At 45.1% G+C, this 18689-nt stretch overlaps 1 long non-coding RNA gene across 1 annotated transcript; it reads right to left on the reverse strand.

The window, feature by feature from the left end:
- Positions 1–1189: 1189 nt before the first annotated feature.
- On the reverse strand, positions 1190–6491 carry LOC134411168 (uncharacterized). Its single transcript, XR_010026320.1, has 4 exons — positions 6452–6491; positions 5692–5745; positions 4424–4531; positions 1190–1242 (listed from the first exon to the last, which is right to left on the reverse strand). It is a non-coding gene; the product is annotated as an uncharacterized LOC134411168 (long non-coding RNA).
- Between the last annotated feature and the right edge of the window lie 12198 nt (positions 6492–18689).

Raw genomic sequence — 18689 nt, forward strand, 5'->3', positions numbered from 1 at the left:
GTGTGGAGGGGATCGGGACGCCAGGCTGCATAGCGGGTTGCGTTCGCACGGAAGTAAGTCCCAGTGAATTCCAGACGGCTCAATCCCAAATCGAAGTGAGCCAGTCCCAGCTCTCCACTCGGCGCACACGTTCGGACTTCCGCGCAATTTGGGGGTCGTGGTGCAAGTAGCTCACCTTGCCTAGGGCGCAAAATAGTCTGGCATCGGCCCTGGCTACAGGGGGCCCGTTTTATAGTCAAAACGGGGGTCCGTAGACTGCCACATGTAACTGATATAAGGGTTTTTTGTAAAATGGACTGCCAGATATAACTGATTATTTATTATTATTATTATTATTTATTTATATAGCACCATCAATGTACATGGTGCTGTACAGAGTAAAACAGTAAATAGCAAGACTCTGCCGCATAGGCTTACATTCTAATAAAATCATAATGAAACAATAAGGAGGGGAAGAGAATGCAAACAGGCACAGGGTAGGGTAAAACTAACAGTATAAAGTCTGCACAACATCAAGTTTTAAAAGCTTTAGGAAAAAGAAAAGTTTTTAGTTGAGCTTTAAAAGCTGCGATTGAACTTGTAGTTCTCAAATGTTCTGGAAGAGCGTTCCAGGCGTAAGGGGCAGCAGAAGAAAATGGACGGAGCCGAGCAAGGGAAGTAGAGGCCCTTGGGCAGGCGAGAAACATGGTATCAGAGGAGCGAAGAGCACGAGCGGGGCAATAGTGTGAGATGAGAGAGGAGAGATAGGAAGGAGCTAGACCGTGAAAAGCTTTGAAGGTTAACAGGAGAAGTTTATATTGGATTCTAAAGTGAATTGGAAGCCAATGAAGAGATTTCAGAAGCGGAGTAACATGGTCAGAGCGGCGAGCCAAGAAGATGATCTTTGCGGCAGAGTGGTGAACAGAAACCAACGGACTGATGTGAGAAGAAGGAAGGCCAGAGAGAAGAAGGTTGCAGTAGTCATAGAATCATAGAATCATAGAATAGTAGAGTTGGAAGGGGCCTATAAGGCCATCGAGTCCAACCCCCTGCTCAATGCAGGAATCCACCGTAAAGCATCCCTGACAGATGGTTGTCCAGCTGCCTCTCGAATGCCTCAACCTCGTGTGTACTTTGCAAAAAATAAAAACACTGGTCCAAGGCAGTGTTATCAGGTTTCTTACATCTGGAAATAAGGCTTCAACTTACTTTTGGCCCCTCTGTGCCATTTTGACCAGGGGGCCCAATTTGCCCCTCCTCGCCCTGGAATGGCAAAAAGATTCAGTCAATGTCTTCAACACGAATCGTTTTGAAAGAGCATCCTTGGACTGGGTGGAAAGTAGCCCAGCTCCCATGGTGTGAGAACAGAAATACAGCATGAATGTCATCGTTCCCTCCAACAGCAAACTCAGGAGGTGAGTGCCAACAAGATTGCATCTAAAACGGGACAATTGAACCTTGAAGTTGGCAAACAATACAAAATGGTTTAAGGTGGTTTAAGGTGTCTTCTGAACACAGCCCGGCTTTCTGGCTTAACCACAGTGGTTAAAGCATGGTTTAAGGTGTCTTCTGAACACAGCCTGGCTTTCTGGCTTAACCACCGTGGTTAAAGCCGTGGTTTAAGGTGTCTTCTGAACACAGCCCGGCTTTCTGGCTTAACCACAATGGTTAAAGCTGTGGTTTAAGGTGTCTTCTGAACACAGCCTGGCTTTCTGGCTTAACCACAGTGGTTAAAGCCGTGGTTTAAGGTGTCTTCTGAACACAACCTGGCTTTCTGGCTTAACCACCATGGTTAAAGCCGTGGTTTAAAGGTGTCTTCTGAACACAACCTGGCTTTCTGGCTTAACCACAGTGGTTAAAGCCATGGTTTAAGGTGTCTTCTGAACACAGCCCGGCTTTCTGGCTTAACCACTGTGGTTAAAGCCATGGTTTAAGGTGTCTTCTGAACACAGCCTGGCTTTCTGGCTTAACCACCGTGGTTAAAGCTGTAGTTTAAGGTGTCTTCTGAACACAGCCCAGCTTTCTGGCTTAACCACAGTGGTTAAAGCCATGGTTTAAGGTGTCTTCTGAATACAGCCTGGCTTTCTGGCTTAACCACAATGGTTAAAGCCATGGTTTAAGGTGTCTTCTGAACACAGCCTGGCTTTCTGGCTTAACCACAATGGTTAAAGCCATGGTTTAAGGTGTCTTCTGAATACAGCCTGGCTTTCTGGCTTAACCACAGTGGTTAAAGCCATGGTTTAAGGTGTCTTCTGAACACAGCCCGGCTTTCTGGCTTAACCACTGTGGTTAAAGCCATGGTTTAAGGTGTCTTCTGAACACAGCCCGGCTTTCTGGCTTAACCACCGTGGTTAAAGCCGTGGTTTAAGGTGTCTTCTGAACACAGCCTGGCTTTCTGGCTTAACAAACAGTGGTTAAAGCCGTGGTTTAAGGTGTCTTCTGAACACAGCCTGGCTTTCTGGCTTAACCACCATGGTTAAAGCCGTGGTTTAAGGTGTCTTCTGAACACAGCCTGGCTTTCTGGCTTAACCACCATGGTTAAAGCCGTGGTTTAAGGTGTCTTCTGAACACAGCCTGGCTTTCTGGCTTAACTACAGTGGTTAAAGCCATGCTTTAAGGTGTCTTCTGAACGGGGCCAATGAGGACTTAGCATGCTCAGTAGCCATGGAATGTTGACTTAATGTAGGAAAAGAAAAATGGAAAATGGAGAGGGAAGAAAGGAATTGCCTGCTAAAGAAAGCCAAGGGTAGCTGGCATTGTGAACTCTTATTAGGGGGTGCATTTTCTTGTTCTTCTAATTATAAATGTGTGAAAATTCTTTTGCTATCTGTGAAACAAGAGTCTTAGCTCAGAAGTACGGAAGGAGGTCCTCCTCCGTGTGCCTACTCCGAGGGAAGCTTGGAGGACGGCAACAAGGGACAGGGCCTTTTCAGTAGTGGCCCCCCCGATTCTGGAACGATCCCCCTGGTGAAGCCTGCCTGGCGTCAACATTGTTGATCTCTTCAGCGCTGGGTCAAGACTTTTCTCTTCTCCCAGGCTTTTAGCAGCATATGCTGAGTTTTTAACTGACCCAGAATAGGTGGATATTGTATGTAATCTGTTTTCATGCTTTTTATGGTTTTAAATTTTGTATATTTGTTTTTAATGTTCCCTGTTTTAATCTTTTGTATACCGCCCAGAGAGCTTCGGCTATGGGGTGGTATATAAATGTAAATAACAATAAGAATAAGAATTCTATCTGAGGGTGCTTCCAGACAAGTTTTTATTGTCACCCTATCCCATTCGTGGAATTTTATGGGGGTCCAGATGGCATTGGGAAGATCCACACCAAGCAGGATATAACAGTTTGAAAACTGTATATGGAATGTGTCCTGGGCACAAACAGTTGTCACTCCTGTTATAAACCATTATTAAGCAGTAGTGCAGATCCTGCAATCATCTCCAATTGGTAGCCCTCCTGTATTTTTCCACCACTACTTCTGTCTTTTTCCTTACCGTAAAAATAGGTTAAAGAAGGAAAAGATAGAACAGCTGCACAAAGTCTTTTCAGTGTTAGTGCTAGGAGGCGTCCGTCTGGAAGTCCGCGTTTCTGGAATCCCCAGGAATCCACCAGTAGGGGGAGCCCTTATGCCGTACTTACTCTCGGTGAAACAGGAGCGATGGTTGGAGAGGAAACACTAAGACCTAACGCATAATATATATTTGTTTTTTAGTCTAACTAGCGATTAAGTCCACGCTCCCATACTGTGTCCCAGCTACTCTGTCAAGGTGGTCTCCAGTCCACACAATTTTCTGTCGCAATACATCACTCAGCTAGGGTGGCCCTATGGAAAGGAGGACCGGGCTCCTGTATCTTTAACAGTTGTATTGAAAAGGGAATTTCAGCAGGTGTCATTTGTAGGCACGCAGCACCTGGCGAAATCCCCTCTTCGTCACAACGGTTCAAGCTGCAGGAGCCCTGCCCTCTTGACCAGATACAAAAGAGGGCAGGGCTCCTGCAGCTTGAACTGTTGGGATGAAGAGGGGATTTCTCCAGGGGCTGCATGCATACAAAAAGAGGGCAGGGCTCCTGTATTTTTTAACACTTGTATAGAAAAGGGGATTTCAGCAGGTGTCCTTTGTATGCATGCAGCACCTGGTGAAATTCTCTCTTCATCACAACAGTTAAAGCTGCCCTCTTTTAAATCTGCTCACACTAGTATAGCTCCTGCAGCTTTAACTGTTGTGATGAAGAGGGAATGTCACCAGGGGCTGCATGCATATAAATGACACCTGCTGCCAAATGACAGTCCTCCTTTCCATACGGACACCCTACCTTAGCCTTCAAAGTGCCACAATACCTTGCTGGTTTGCTGTGAACAGACAAATATAACCCACCCACCCCTGCCGCCAGACTTTCTTAAAGCAGCTTTGGCTAAGAGAGAGAAAATGATATCCTCCTTACTTCAGGTCCCTGAAGTTCAGCTAGCCCTTTGGGCCCAGGAAACCCTTGAAGTCCTGGAGCGCCTCGAACTCCTGGCTGTCCTCTGGTCCCTTGGAGGCCGAGGAGGCCCTGAAAAAGACGACATGCTACAGAAGAAGTAGTAGAACAACACTGAGGATACATTTTTAAAAAAAACCATGGCTGCATGGGGTCCTAAGGAAGACCCTGCCCTCTAAACAAGAAAGCCCACCTCTAAGCCTAGGAGTGAAAGCGTGGGGTGGGTTTACTCAGCAGTAAAAAATTGGAACATTGCACAGGCTCAAGGCGTTCCCTTTCTAAGATCCAACATGTTCCAGGGCTGAAACTCCAAAGTACAACAAATCCCAGGAATGAGCTACAGCAAGTCTTAGCGCAGTGATGCCAACAGGTCAAGTTTTGGGGCGAATAGTCCAAGGCCCAGTTCAGAAGAATGAGCAGGAGATCCCCTAAATGTGGCAGGGCGAAATTGCCACATTTTGCAGTAACTAAAAATAACTACCAGCCCCCCCCCCCCCCGCCACATCCCTTTCCAACACCATAGATCATCAATCAATCAATCATCGTCATCATCAACATCCTAATTTCTTACCCGCCCCTCCCTTTGGATCGAGACGGGGAACAACAATAGTACAACAATACAATATAAACCAAATACATAAAAGTAATTAAGGAAAAAGGAAAGGAACCTCTCGTGCAAGCACTGAGTCATTGCTGACTCTTGGAGGGACGCCAGCTTTCGCTGACGTTTTCTTGGCAGGCCTTATAGCGGGGTGGTTTGCCGTTGCCTTCCCCGGCTGTTATTACCTTTCCCCCAGCTAACTGGGTACTCATTTTACCGACCTCGGAAGGATGGAAGGCTGAGTCGACCCGAGCCGGCTGCCTGAAACCAGCTTCCGCTGGGATCGAACTCAGGCCGTGGGTAGAGTTTCGGCTGCAGAAACTGCTGCTTTACCGCTCTGCGCCACACGAGGCTCAAAGCATATAAAACCAATACAATATCAAAATAACAATCAAGACATCTTAAAATTCTTGGTTCAAAATTCATTTGGGTAGGCCTTGGGTTAGATCCAGATTTAAGTCATGCTGAGAGGTAGACCCACTCAATGGGACTTAATTTAGCCTTGAGTAGACAGAAACTAAACCCAATTGCTCTGCCTCTGGGACTTTGTGCCACTCAGTTTGGATATCAAATATTAAACCAAGCACTGGACTAACCACTAGGCTTCCATTGCCACAGCATGTTACTGTACCTGGTCACCTTTGGGTCCTGCATCCCCTTTTGCTCCTTCTGGGCCTTTCCCCCCCTGGAAAACAGCAGGTACAAAGAACGACTTGAGAAGGTGGAATTATCTGGACTCACCTTAGCTGGAATCAGGAATCAGCTTCTGAATTCCACTCTCTTAAAAACAAACCATTTTCAAACTTTCCTTACCGGAGCTTTTATAGAAAAAAAAAATTAAACTAGCATTTTGCAAGGGTTAAGCTAGAACATCTTGAAAGTTTTCAATAAGAGACCTCCTTCTCAGCTTATTCTAGCTTCTGTCCCCAACCCTCCCCTTGACGTAGCAGAGATAATCTGAACAGAGGGTGATCCTGAGTTTCTCATAAGGGCAAAGACTTCTTTCCTTTCCTGTTTGCTCTTTTTCGGGGTTTAGTTTTTCCCTTCTAAAGTTTACTTGGAATGCGTTTGTTTGTGCGTGTATATGTATGTATGCGCACGTGCGGCCCGTGGCTTGTAGCTGACAACGGATGCGGCACTCGGGCGAAAAGGTTGCACACCCCCATTCCAAACAAATTGTATTTGGCGGCCATAACCTTAAGTTTAATAACACAGTGAAAGCCAAGTTCATGCATCCAAATAATGACAAAAGATGCAATTCCCAAAGGCAAAATAGTGTCTCCCCATAGTGTCTGCAGGGGTGGGGGGCATGCCGAGGTGCTAACAACCCTCTGAAGGCAACGTTTTACCCCTTCCGCTACGATCTTCTCACGGAGCACTGCTGGACTTACTTGCTCCCCAGGAAGTCCTTGAGGGCCTGGGATCCCGGACATCCCCTTGAATAGAGACAAAAGGCATTAATAAAAGTTCCCCAAAATAAATAGATTCTCTCCCCAGTTTCCTGTCCCCGCTAGAGACCTACCCTTTCTCAAGTGGCACAATTAAATGCTAGAAGGTCACAAGACAAGTTCTCCAAGAACTTTCGGCTCAAAATTGGCCGGAAGGTTACGGAGGTCTGGCACTCTCCCCTATTCTCATGGCTGCCTGTTTTGCAAAGGTGATGCTCTTCTCTGTGGCTGGTGGCCATCATTCCCAGAGTCCAAGGAATGATGCTGCATAACAGTGATGTACCAAGGGTTACCTGGTGGTGGTGATGATGGTGGTGTGGGGAGGGAAGGGATCAGGTGTTCCAGGTGCCCAGAAGACGGTCTCCCCCCCCCCCCTGAAAAGTTCATCTCATCTCTTCCAACTTTGCTGCGTGGAGCAGTGAAATTGGGGGTGCATTTTGACCCAGCACTGAAATTCAGCATGAACAGAAACAGGCTAACCACCCCATCCCCTCTTTTTCGGGGAAGTGAGGGGGAGGAAACGGAGGACGTGGGATGTCCGGGAGGCCGAGAAAATAGTTAGCATATGTGAGCTGCCATCTATGCAAGTGGCCTCATTCCTCGGTGTCGAGCACCTGACATATCCAGGCTTTGATCAGCCAACAGGCAAGAGAAGAAGCAGAAGAACAGGCGGAAATGCCGGAGGAACGGAGGCCTCCCTGAACGTTCTCCAGGAACTTGAGCTGAGCTAAAACACTCACAGACCCGAGAGGGGAGGAGGGAATTTATTTATGTATTGCATTTTTATAACACCCAATAGCCGAAGCTCCCTGGGCGGTTCACAAAAATAACCCGAAGCGGGGGGGGGGGGGGAAATAACCCGAAGCGGAAAATAGAATAACCCAAAGAGGAAAATAAAAGGAAAATAAAATAAATGTGGGGCTGCCCTTGAAGCTGCTCCGGAAGCTGGAGCTAGTGCAGAACGCAGCAGCTCGGCTGTTGTCTGGAGCTGCCCCTTTCCAGCATGTAACTCCTCTGCTGAGGGAGCTGCACTGGCTGCCTATTCGCTAAACAACTTGGGACCAGGATACCTGAGAGAGAGCGCCTTCTCCCATACCAACCGGCCCGGTCACTGAGGCCTGCTCCTGGTGGTTCCACCTAGATCCATCCTCCGATTGGAATCCACCAGGGGAAGAGCCTTCAGCGTGGTGGCCCCCCTTCCTGTGGAATTCCCTGCCTCCGGAGGTCAGGCAGGCTTCGACCTTGTACTCCTTTCGGCGCCTCCTGAAAACATCTTTATTCCAAGAAGCCTTTCTTTAACATGCAGCCTTGGATTTCTGTTTTTGCTTCTTTTTAAGTTTTGTTTTAACTGTTTTATTCTGTTTTTATTTTCATTTTATCTTGTACACCGCTCCGAAATTTTTCAGTGGGGAGCGGTATATAAATATTCTAAATAAATAAATAACCTGAAGAGGAATAACCTGAAGAGGAAAAGCTCGACATTTAATACACAGACTCAATGGGGCTGTTCTCATGTAACAACAACCCACTGGTTTATAAACCAGTGGGTCATTGGAGGGGGGGGTCACAGTGCACTGCAACGGCAGTGCAATGGCCGTTTCTTCTTTAGGGTACAACCCACGATCGGGTCCTTCATAGGATGTGCAGAGCAACGTGTGAACCTGTGTGTATTTTAATGTGTATTTTCCCACATCGACCTTAGAAGTGTATGCATACTTCGTACACTGATTAAAGGGTATTTGTGTGCACTTTCCAACTGCTTGCATGCCGTTGAATGCATTCGTTTTGATCTGCAAATCACAGCCCAAGTTCAGAAATGTACAGACTTCGCATCGGATTCCATGTTTGGTCCAGAAGCTGCGATCTGGATAAATCCTGATAAAAAATGAACGGAAACAAATTTCTCATTCATCCCTACTCTCTATGCAGATTTCAACACATACCGTTAGGCCTTCTTCTCCAGGAATTCCTCTTAGACCGGGAGGCCCACCTATGCCCTGTAACAAGACAAATGAGGCGTAATGTGAGGACCACAGGCCTTGGGGAGTTGAGCAAAGGAGGGGCAGATAGGGTGGTCTGAGACCACTTCCATCTGCCAGATTTATTTATTTATTTATTTATTTATTTATTTATTATTTTATTTATTACACTTATATACTGCTCCCATAGCCAGGGCTCTCTGGGTAGTAGCCATTGATAGCCTTCTCCTCCAGGCATTGATCCAACCCCCTTTTAAAGCCGTCCAAATGCGTGGCCATCACTACATCTTGTGGTAGCGAGTTCCATAATTTAACTCTGTGCTGTGTGAAGAAGTCCTTCCTTTTATTTGTCCTGGATCTCCCACCCATCAGCTTCATGGGATGACTCCGGGTTCTAGTATTTTGAGAGAGGGAGAAAAATGTCTCCCTATCCACATTCTCTATACCATGCATGATTTTGTACACCCCTATCATGTCTCCCCTTAGTCTCCTTTTTTCCAAGCTAAACAATCCCAGTTGATGCAACCTCCCCTCCTAGGGGAGATGCTCCAGCCCCTTCATCATTTGAGTTGCCCTTTTCTGCACTTTTTCCAGCTATATGATCTAGGCAGGGCCAGATAATTGAAGAGTCTATTTACAGGCAAGGGATAAAGGGATAATACTCTTACTGTGTCTCCTTTGACTCCAGGGGATCCTTCCCTGCCAACTGGACCCTAGAAAGGAAACAAGTTTGCCTCAAAGCAGTGTGACGCACCAGAACACCCTGGTGAATTTGAGCCCCACATCCATCCTCACAGAAGGCACGAACTACTCACTTGCAATCCCCTAAGACCCGTGGGTCCACGCCTCCCGTCCAAGCCTTGTGGACCCTAAAGAGATGGAAGAGAAATTCAAGGTACTGCATGAAAGCTTGTTTCGTTCATTTCCATTTGATTTTTGTTCATTTTCAAAACTGACGAGGAAGCAGTTCATTGGCTTGTATTAGCCCGACTTCTCTCCGTTTCCCATCAATTTCAGTAGAAAACCCAACCAGTCTTCTGCCTGTCACTTTGGTGTTTTCCATGCAAATAGTGTAACTCTTTCCGGCATTTTACTTCTCCATCAAGGGATCACATGCCCGTTTTCAGAAAGACTGGAAAGAGGGCATGTTTTAAGCATCACACATCCTATAAATTAGAAAGTATCACATTGCTTTCAGTGGGAGACTCAGATGCTTCTCTCCTGCTTATAACTTCTGTATTTTAACTCTGATTGGGCCTGTTCAGTTTTGTATCTGGTCAAGGGGGCAGGGCTCCTGCAGCTTTAACTGGTGTGATGAAGAGGGGACTTCACCAGGTGCTGCATGCAGACAAAGGACACCTGCTGGAATTCCCTTTTCTAGACAACTGTTCAAAATATAGGACCTCAGTCCTCCTTTTATATGGTCACCCTAGGAGCACCGGAAGGTTCTAGTGCCCTTTGCGAAGTAGCATTAATGGACAGCAAACCAACAATTACTTAGTTTCTTTATATGTTTTTATTACCAGGACACAGGGCACCATTTGGGTTTTCGGCCTCAGGTAACCAAAAATGCATTGAGTCAACTCTGCAGCGTTCCCATAGCAACTCCAGAAATAAAGCAGAAAAGGTGTACATACCTGAGGCCCTCTAGGGCCCGGCAAGCCTGAAGGCCCCATTTCTCCCTAAAGACAACAACAACATCTCTCACACACTAATTTTTATATCTATATATCTGCCAGCTTATACTAGAAGGGAGGGAAGGACGAAGACGCTTTCCAGATTTCAACACACTTTTTTTTTTAATAGAAAGGAATTTACGTTGCAATGGAGAGAATGCACCTCTGCTAAGGTGCGGTTAGCTTTTATTAGCAAGTTCTGGTCTTGCGTCATCCGAAAAGGATCAGCGCGTGAGAACAAATACAATAACCAGAGAATAACATGAGACTTACATCTGAGTAAACTGTTTGCAATTTTGTTCTGGCCATAAACAGAAATGTTGTAAAAAACAAGGCTACTAACTTTTATTTTATTTATTTATTTATTTATTTATTACATTTATATCCCACCTTTTTTCCTCCAAGGAACAGAAGGAGGCACACATATTCCTCCTCCTCCTCTCCATTTTATCCTCACAACAACAACCCTGTGAGGTGGGTTGGGCTGAGAGTCTGTGACTGGCCCAAAGTCACCCAGTGGGTTTCCATGGCCGAGTGGGGACTAGAACCCGGATCTCCCGACTCCCAGTCCAACACCTTAGCCACTACACCACACTGGTTCTTTTGAGGGCTTTATTTACAAGGCCCACCCAGAATTGTCACCAGAGTTTGGACAAAATTGAAACCAGAAGCAAATGCAAAACATTTACGCTCCGGTAAAACATCTGAGGAATTTTTAGAGGGAAGCCAAAATAATGTCAGCTACGCCAGAGATCTTCCCAAGACAGAAATAGAGATGTGTGTGAGAGTGTATTTCTGTGCATCTATTTGAATCGTTACGAAATTTCGCTTGAAATACAATTTGGAATAAACGTTTGAGGAATTTCGAGACACGCCGAAAGAGTTTTGAGGAATTTCTTGGAAGAGTGATTGTGTTTCAAAGATCTGTGCACTCAGTCTCCTCAAGACCCCATGACACTCACCTGGGAGCCATTGAATCCTTGCAGTCCTACAAGGCCTGGTTGCCCTGGACCTCCCTGGAGAGTAAAATACCAACATACAGTAACTACATTTGTTGTTAGGGTGCAACACAACCAGGCACACACGTAAGTGTTTGGCCATAAATGTCACACGAGGTGAAATCTGAGGCAAACTTTGAAGATTCTGCGGAGATGAAACATTTTGGATGGGTGGCCATTGTGGAAAACAGGATGATTTGGACTGATCCAGAAGGGTTTTTTTCTTCCTATTTATTTATTTATTTATTTATTACATTTCTATACCGCCCAATAGCCGGAGCTCTCTGGGCGGTTCACAAAAATTAAAAACATTCAAAGTATAAAACAGTATAAAACCATAATCTAAAATACAATCTAAAAGCTCAACCAGATAAAAACAGCGGCAATGCAAAATTACGAATTTAAAAGACCAAGTTAAAAATTATTTATAGACTGTTAAAATGCTGGGAGAATAAAAAGGGCTTCACCTGGCGTCTAAAAGCATATAATGTAGGTGCCAAGCGAACCTCCTTAGGGAGCTCGTTCCACAGCTGGGGTGCCATAGCAGAGAAGGCCCTGCTCCTGGTAGCCACCTGCCTCACTTCCTTTGGCAGGGGCTCGCAGAGAAGGACAACTGAGAATGACCTTAGGGTCTGAGCAGGTACATATGGGAGGAGGTGTTCCTTCAGATAGCCTGGGCACAAGCCGTTTAGGGCTTTAAATGTTAATACCAGCACTTTGAATCGGGTCCGGACCTGGACTGGCAGCCAATGAAGCTGGAAAAGGACTGGCGTGATGTGGTCTCATCGGCCAGTCCCTGTTAGGAAACGGGCTGCCCTGTTTTGTACCAGTTGAAGTTTCCGGACCGTTTTCAAAGGCAGCCCCACGTATAATGCATTGCAGTAATCCAAACGAGAGGTTATCAGAGCATGGATCACTGTAGCTAGGCTATCTCTGTCCAGATAAGGGCACAGTTGGTATATCAGCCTAAGCTTATGTTCTTCTTCTTATATTAACCCTAATACTAAGCTGCAACAGAAGACCTGGTTTTTAATTTCTAAATGTATATCTTCCTCCCCGCCTCCCCCTATCTTTCTCAGGACTCGTTTAACAGTTTTCCTTCTTCCTAAGGAACAGTGGGAAATGTAGTCTGGAATTGGGTAAGAGATCTCCAATGCAGAATTCTGATCATATTGCAATTCACCTTGATTGCCTTGTATTGGCAGGATATAAATACTTTTAAATAATAATAACCCAAAATAATCAAGTATAATTCCCCAGATTAAACTGCAAATTTCCTGGTTTTGTTTTGTTGCAAAGAATCATCTTAGAAGAGTCATGCATTCTTCCCTCACACACTCACAAGGAATGGGAGCGAAATTAATTAGGTTAGCATTTTAAGGTGAACATACCTAATTCTGCAATTCCAAACCAATATGTGAACTGAAATTTAGTTATCTTTCACACTTCACTGAATTTTCCAACAGAGTTCTCCAATGAAAATAATAATAATAATAATAATAATAATAATAATAATAATAATAATAATAATTTGTTACCCGCCTCTCCCTCTGGACCGAGGCGGGGTACAACACAAATCAAAACACCATAAAATACATACAACTAATTCAAATGTTTTAAACCAGTGCATCATTAAAAGCAGCACACCATTCAAAAAGGCATCTTAAAATATGGCTGGGTAGGCCTGCCGGAAGAGATCAGTCTTTATGGCTTTCTTAAATTCCGGAAGACTGTTAAGTCGACGAATCTCTCTCGGCAAGCCATTCCACAAACTGGGAGCGGAAGAAGAAAAGGTTCTCTGGGTAATAGTTGTCAGCCTTGTTTTTGCTGACTGAAGTAAATTCTTCCCAGAGGACCTGAGTGTGCGGGGCAGATTGTACGAGAGAAGGCGATCCCGCAGGTAACCTGGACCCAAACCATGTAGGGCTTTAAAGGTGAGAACCAACACTTTGTATTTCGCCCAGAAAGTAATTGGCAGCCAGTGAAGAGATTTTAAGACTGGTGTGATGTGGTCACCCCTAAGTGTACCAGTGACCAACCTGGCTGCAATATTTTGAACTAGTTGAAGTTTCCAGATTAGGCACAAAGGTAGCCCTATGTAGAGCGCATTGCAGAAGTCGAGCCTCAAAGTTACCAGCGTGTGCACGACCGTCTTTAGGTCTCCCGATTCTAGCCATACCAAAATCCATACATTAGGGGAAACATCACATCAAAATGCACATATTAGTGAAAATAATATTCAAAATAATCTTGAGATGCATATTAGGAAAATTGCTTGCAAAAATATGTACATTAGGCAAAATGACATAAAATGCGTGTATTAGAAGAAATACACAAAAATATAGTAATTATATTAAATTAATATATTAATTAATTTTCATACATACTTTTAAAACATTCTCAACCTTTGGAACAAATCATAATTAAGATTGAAAAAAATGAGCAATGGGGAGAAACCAAAATGGAAAGAAGATATCTGAGAAGGTATTTGCTGTAACATATGTGTTCAACATCTGAACTGGAGATATCATTGCAAAATATAGCCGTCCATGCTCCCCTACACATTTTTGCCTTGCATAAATGGATGGTCAAGAAGAGTCCTAAGGGACAATCTATTTTATGAATTAATCATTGCTTTTAAAACTGTCATGGCTTCCCCTAAAGATTCCTGGGAACTGATAGAGGCCCTTTACCTTCCACTCCCAAAATTAAAATTCCCAGGGTTCACTGGGGAGAGCAAAAGATGATTCAACCAGTATTTAAGAGTCTGGATAACAGGATTAGATGGTTTATACGACCCCCTCAGGACTCCACAATCCCATCACTCTATGGCTGACTGCCATCTTGCTTCTCAAAATGGCCACACAGGATGTTTTTCTGTATGTCTGAGTCTAAAAACTCAGTCAAAACTCAGTCAAAGTTCACAGGTTAATGGAAATCATTGTGGTGGGAGAGCACAAATGGGATTTAATCACCCACTGAAGAAATTATGAAATTATTACCAGAGGTCCAAGTGCTCCTGGGTGGCCTGTGGAACCAGCCTCTCCCTGTAAGACAAGGAAGTAGTTAAATGGCACACCATCTTTTTAAACTGTGACATCCTTTTGAACATTTGCTTCTTTGGTCCTGGCAAAATGGCTGCTGAAGTGAAAACCCAATGTGGTAGGTTTGAATGCACAATGCACAAATTAATTGATGGAACTCCCTGCCACAAATTGTGGTCACGGCCACTGACTGAGGCTTTGTCCACACACACAGCAGCACGAGATGGGAGAATTCTGAAGTGGTTGAAGGGACTGGATCATTTCAGTCTGTAGACAGAGAATCACAGCTTTGATCCAGTGGGGGTTCTTTCACAAGCCAAATCAGAAGACATTATACAAAATGGCAGCAACTTTTCGCATCTGCTCAACTTGAATGTATTTATTTAGGCAACAGAAATCAGATTTTGGCTGGTACATAATTCTGATGATTTCTCTCTCTAACCACAGCGTCAATACAGCCCCGGATCCCATCAACTGTCTTGGAAGAAAGGCAAGTAACGAATTTTAAAAATTAGTTAAAAACGAACACGCTCAGGAGGCTACTCAGGTGGCAAATTCAATTAAGACCGTAAACTTTTCACAATTAAGCATTGCTTAATTGTGCAGTTAAGCACTGCTTTACAGTTAAAGCAGTTAAGCCAGCCTTCCTCAACCTGGGGCGCTCCAGATGTGTTGGACTACAACTCCCAGAATGCCCCAGCCGGCTGGGGCATTCTGGGAGATGCAGTCCAACACATCTGGAGCGCCCCAGGTTGAGGAAGGCTGAGTTAAGCACTGCTTTAACTGCTTAAAAACTGCTCAGAGTAAGGCCTGCGCAGCATCCAACTGATTGACAGTTCACCTGAAATTAATAGAAGCTGCAAAAAACATCTTCCCAGAGCAGGGAAATGAAGGAGATGAATGGAAACAACTCACCATCGGCCCAGGGGGGCCCTGGAAGCCAGACACCCCTTTGGTGCCCATCACACCCTATAAGACATAACCGGTAGGAGATTCAGGACAACTAAAATAAAGCACTTCTTCACACAGCGTATAGTTAAATTATGGAATTCACTACCACAAGATGTAGTGATGGCCACCAATTTCCTACTTCCTGATGGCCAGGTGTCTTCTCCGCTGCCTTTAGAAGGCGACACTTCTTAGTGCTAAGGAGAGAGTAAGGGTAATGGCGTGGAGCCAGTTTTGAGAGGTGGATACGGGAGAGAGAGATGGTTAAAAGCATAGAATCATAGAATAGTAGAGTTGGAAGGGGCCTAGAAGGCCATCGAGTCCAACCCCCTGCTCAATGCAGGAATCCACCCTAAAGCATCCCTGACAGATGGTTGTCCAGCTGCCTCTTGAAGGCCTCTAGTGTGGGAGAGCCCACAACCTCACTAGGCAACTGGTTCCATTGTCGTACTGCTCTAACAGTCAGGAAGTTTTTCCTGATTTCCATCTGGAATCAGGCTTCTTGTAACTTGAGCCCATCATTCTGTGTCCTGCACAGAGATCGAGAAGAGGTCCTGGCCCTCTTCTGTGTGACAATCTTTCATCTTGGTGGGCTGAGCAGTCCTGCCCTGTTTGGACAGGAGTCTTGCTGAAAGACCAAACGCCCTTGTCGGTCAAGGGGTCTGGAGGAGGTCAAACCTCCCTTTATAAGCTGAGGCAAAGGCCAGGAGCCTTTGCTAAGAACGTCTTGTCTCGTGGCCCGGAACCTGCTCCTGTCACAGTGACATTCTGCTTAAGCAACGAGATCCACCTATGCTCTGGCCTGTGTCCTTGTTTTGTCGTCCCTCCTGGCTTGTTCTCGGGTTCTGCCTGCTGGTTCACCCTCCAATCCTGATTATTCTTCCATATGGAATCCTGGTTCACAACTCCTAGCTTGCTCCAGAATTAAGCCCACAGTCTATTCCTGGCAGCCTAGCCCTTTGTTTACCTGGATGGTAGGTTTTTAAAGGCTTTATCTCAGCAGGCATTTTTTTCTATTTAGATCCCCTAGAAGAATTAGATCCCCTAGATGTTTTCCTGCATTGAGCAGGGGGTTGGACTCAATGGCCTTGTAGGCCCCTTCCAACTCTGCTATTCTATGATTCTATGAGATTCCCTAGATGAGGGGTAGGCAACCTAGTGCCCTCCAGACATTTTTGACTACAACTCTCACAAGCCCCAGCTAGCATGGTCAATGGTCAAGGATGATGGGATTTGTAGTCGAACACATTTGAAAGGCACAAAGTTTCCTATCCATGTCCTAAATGATGTCTTTTTTATTTGTCATTCCTGATGTATTTTATTACGCTGTGTTATTGCTGTGGATTTCTTGCTGGTTTTTGAACTGTATTTTAGCTTCTTTCGTTACTATTGTTTTTTAAAACACACACAATATGGCACCTTGACTATGCTTCTGGCACAGAAAGCCAAGATATAAATACCAAAATTAATTAAACAATATCTTAAATAATGAGAAGACTGAAACAGAGAAGCTAAAGAATGTAAATACCCCTAAGATCACAAATAGAGCAAAGGGATTAGAGAAACCTGAGAAAAATAAAGATGATGTAGCATTAAGAAGAGAAGAGGAAGGAAACGGCAAAAAGAAATACGCGAGAAAGTACAAGATTGCAATTAAATGTATTAACATTGCATACGGGCTTAAGAAGTTGGTAAATGGCTTACCTGGATCCCAACAGCCCCAGAAGATCCACGTTCTCCTTTGACCCCCTGAAGAATGACACAAATGGAGATACTGGGTGAATGCAAACACCTTTCATTCAAGAGGCAACTGGACAACCATCTGTCAGGGATGCTTTAGGGTGGATTCCTGCCTTGAGCAGGGAGTTGGACTCGATGGCCTTGTAGGCCCCTTCCAACTCTACTATTCTATGATTCTATGGTTCTATGATTCTAAGTGCTAGTGTTCACTTTTAAAGGTTTGGGGACGGGTTATACGAAGGACTGCTTTCACCTGTCCAACTGTGCCCATGCTCTAAAGCAGGGGTGGGCATGACACAGCCCTCATGCAGCCCCCTAGCCTCTGGGGCAGCACCCAAGAAGATCCCACCAATCCTGAAGCTGATTGGTGGGACATTCAGGACAGATAAAAGGAAGGACTTCTTCACACGGTGCAGAGTTCAATTATGGAACTCACTCCCACAAGATGTTGTGATGGCCACCCATTTGGAATGGCTTTAGAAGGGGGTTGGAGGAGAAGGCTATCAGGCCTGATGGCTAAGTGCAACCTCCAGTATGTGAGGTAGTAGAATCATAGAACAGTAGAGTTGGAAGGGGCCTATAAGGCCATCGAGTCCAACCCCTTGCTCAATGCAGGAATCTACCCTACAGCATACTTGACAGATGGTTGTCCAGCTGCCTCTTGAAGGCCTTAAGGGTGGGAGAGCCCACAACCTCCCTAGGTCACTGGTTCCATTGTTGTACTGCTCTAACAGTCAGGACGTTTTTCCTGATGTCCAGCCGGAATCTAGCTTCCTTTAACTTGAGCCCATTATTCCGTGTCCTGCACTCTGGGATGATTGAGAAGGAAGCCTGATATACACCAGTTCCTGGGGAACATGGGTGGGAGGGTGCTGTTGCACCATGTCCTGCTTGTTCATCCCTGGCCGATGGCTGGTTGGCCACTGTGTGAACAGAGTGCTGAACTAAATGGACCCTTGGTCTGATCCAGCAGGGCACTTCTGATGTTCTGAAGAAGGAGGAGAAGGAGGAGGAGAAGAAGTAGGAGAAGAAGAAGTCCTGCTTGTTCATCCCTGGCCGATGGCTGGTTGGCCCCTGTGTGAACAGAGTGCTGGACTAGATGGACCCTTGGTCTGATCCAGCAGGGCACTTCTGATGTTCTTGTTTGGTAGTATGGTAGCGGCAGCAAAACTGCAGCAAAAACTGTGTGACAAACGTAGCTTCAAAACAAGCTAAATTTGTCATTTCTGAGTGACAAAAATTGGCAAACCACCTATTCTTTCGTGTGTGTGTGTGTGTGTGTGTATGTGTAGGGGGGGTTCCCTTCAGCAGCTTGGCATTGGCAGGAGTATGGCCCACAGAGGGTTCCAGTGGGGGAAGTTACCCATCTCTTGCGGGCACCAGAGAGGGTCTTTCCAGGGTTGAAGCTTCATTCGTGAAAAGGCCTCCTAGTGATGTACACAGGGCCACTGCAATGAAGGCCTCCAAGCAAACTTTAAAGACTCACTTGTTTCAGTCACCTCACCTTTTGATGTTGCTATTTTGATATTCATCTCGCCTGAGTTGTTTATTGGCTTTTATAATCGGATCTGATTTTTTATTTCATTTTTAGCTGCTGTTTAAATGATTTTATACCGCATCTGAACCGGTTGTAAATTAGTTATTTGTTCAGAATGTTATTTTATTATGTTTTTTTTTTTTATCTATGTAAGCCACCTTGTGAAGGCTGGGCCCAAAAGGTGGCCCGTATATCCTAAAGAAATAACAACAAAGCCACATCCAAGATATAGTCCTCCAGAATCAAATTGCTACACTCA

The sequence above is a fragment of the Elgaria multicarinata genome, chromosome 19 (assembly GCF_023053635.1).
Source record: "Elgaria multicarinata webbii isolate HBS135686 ecotype San Diego chromosome 19, rElgMul1.1.pri, whole genome shotgun sequence".
Classification (NCBI taxonomy): Eukaryota; Metazoa; Chordata; class Lepidosauria; order Squamata; family Anguidae; genus Elgaria; species Elgaria multicarinata.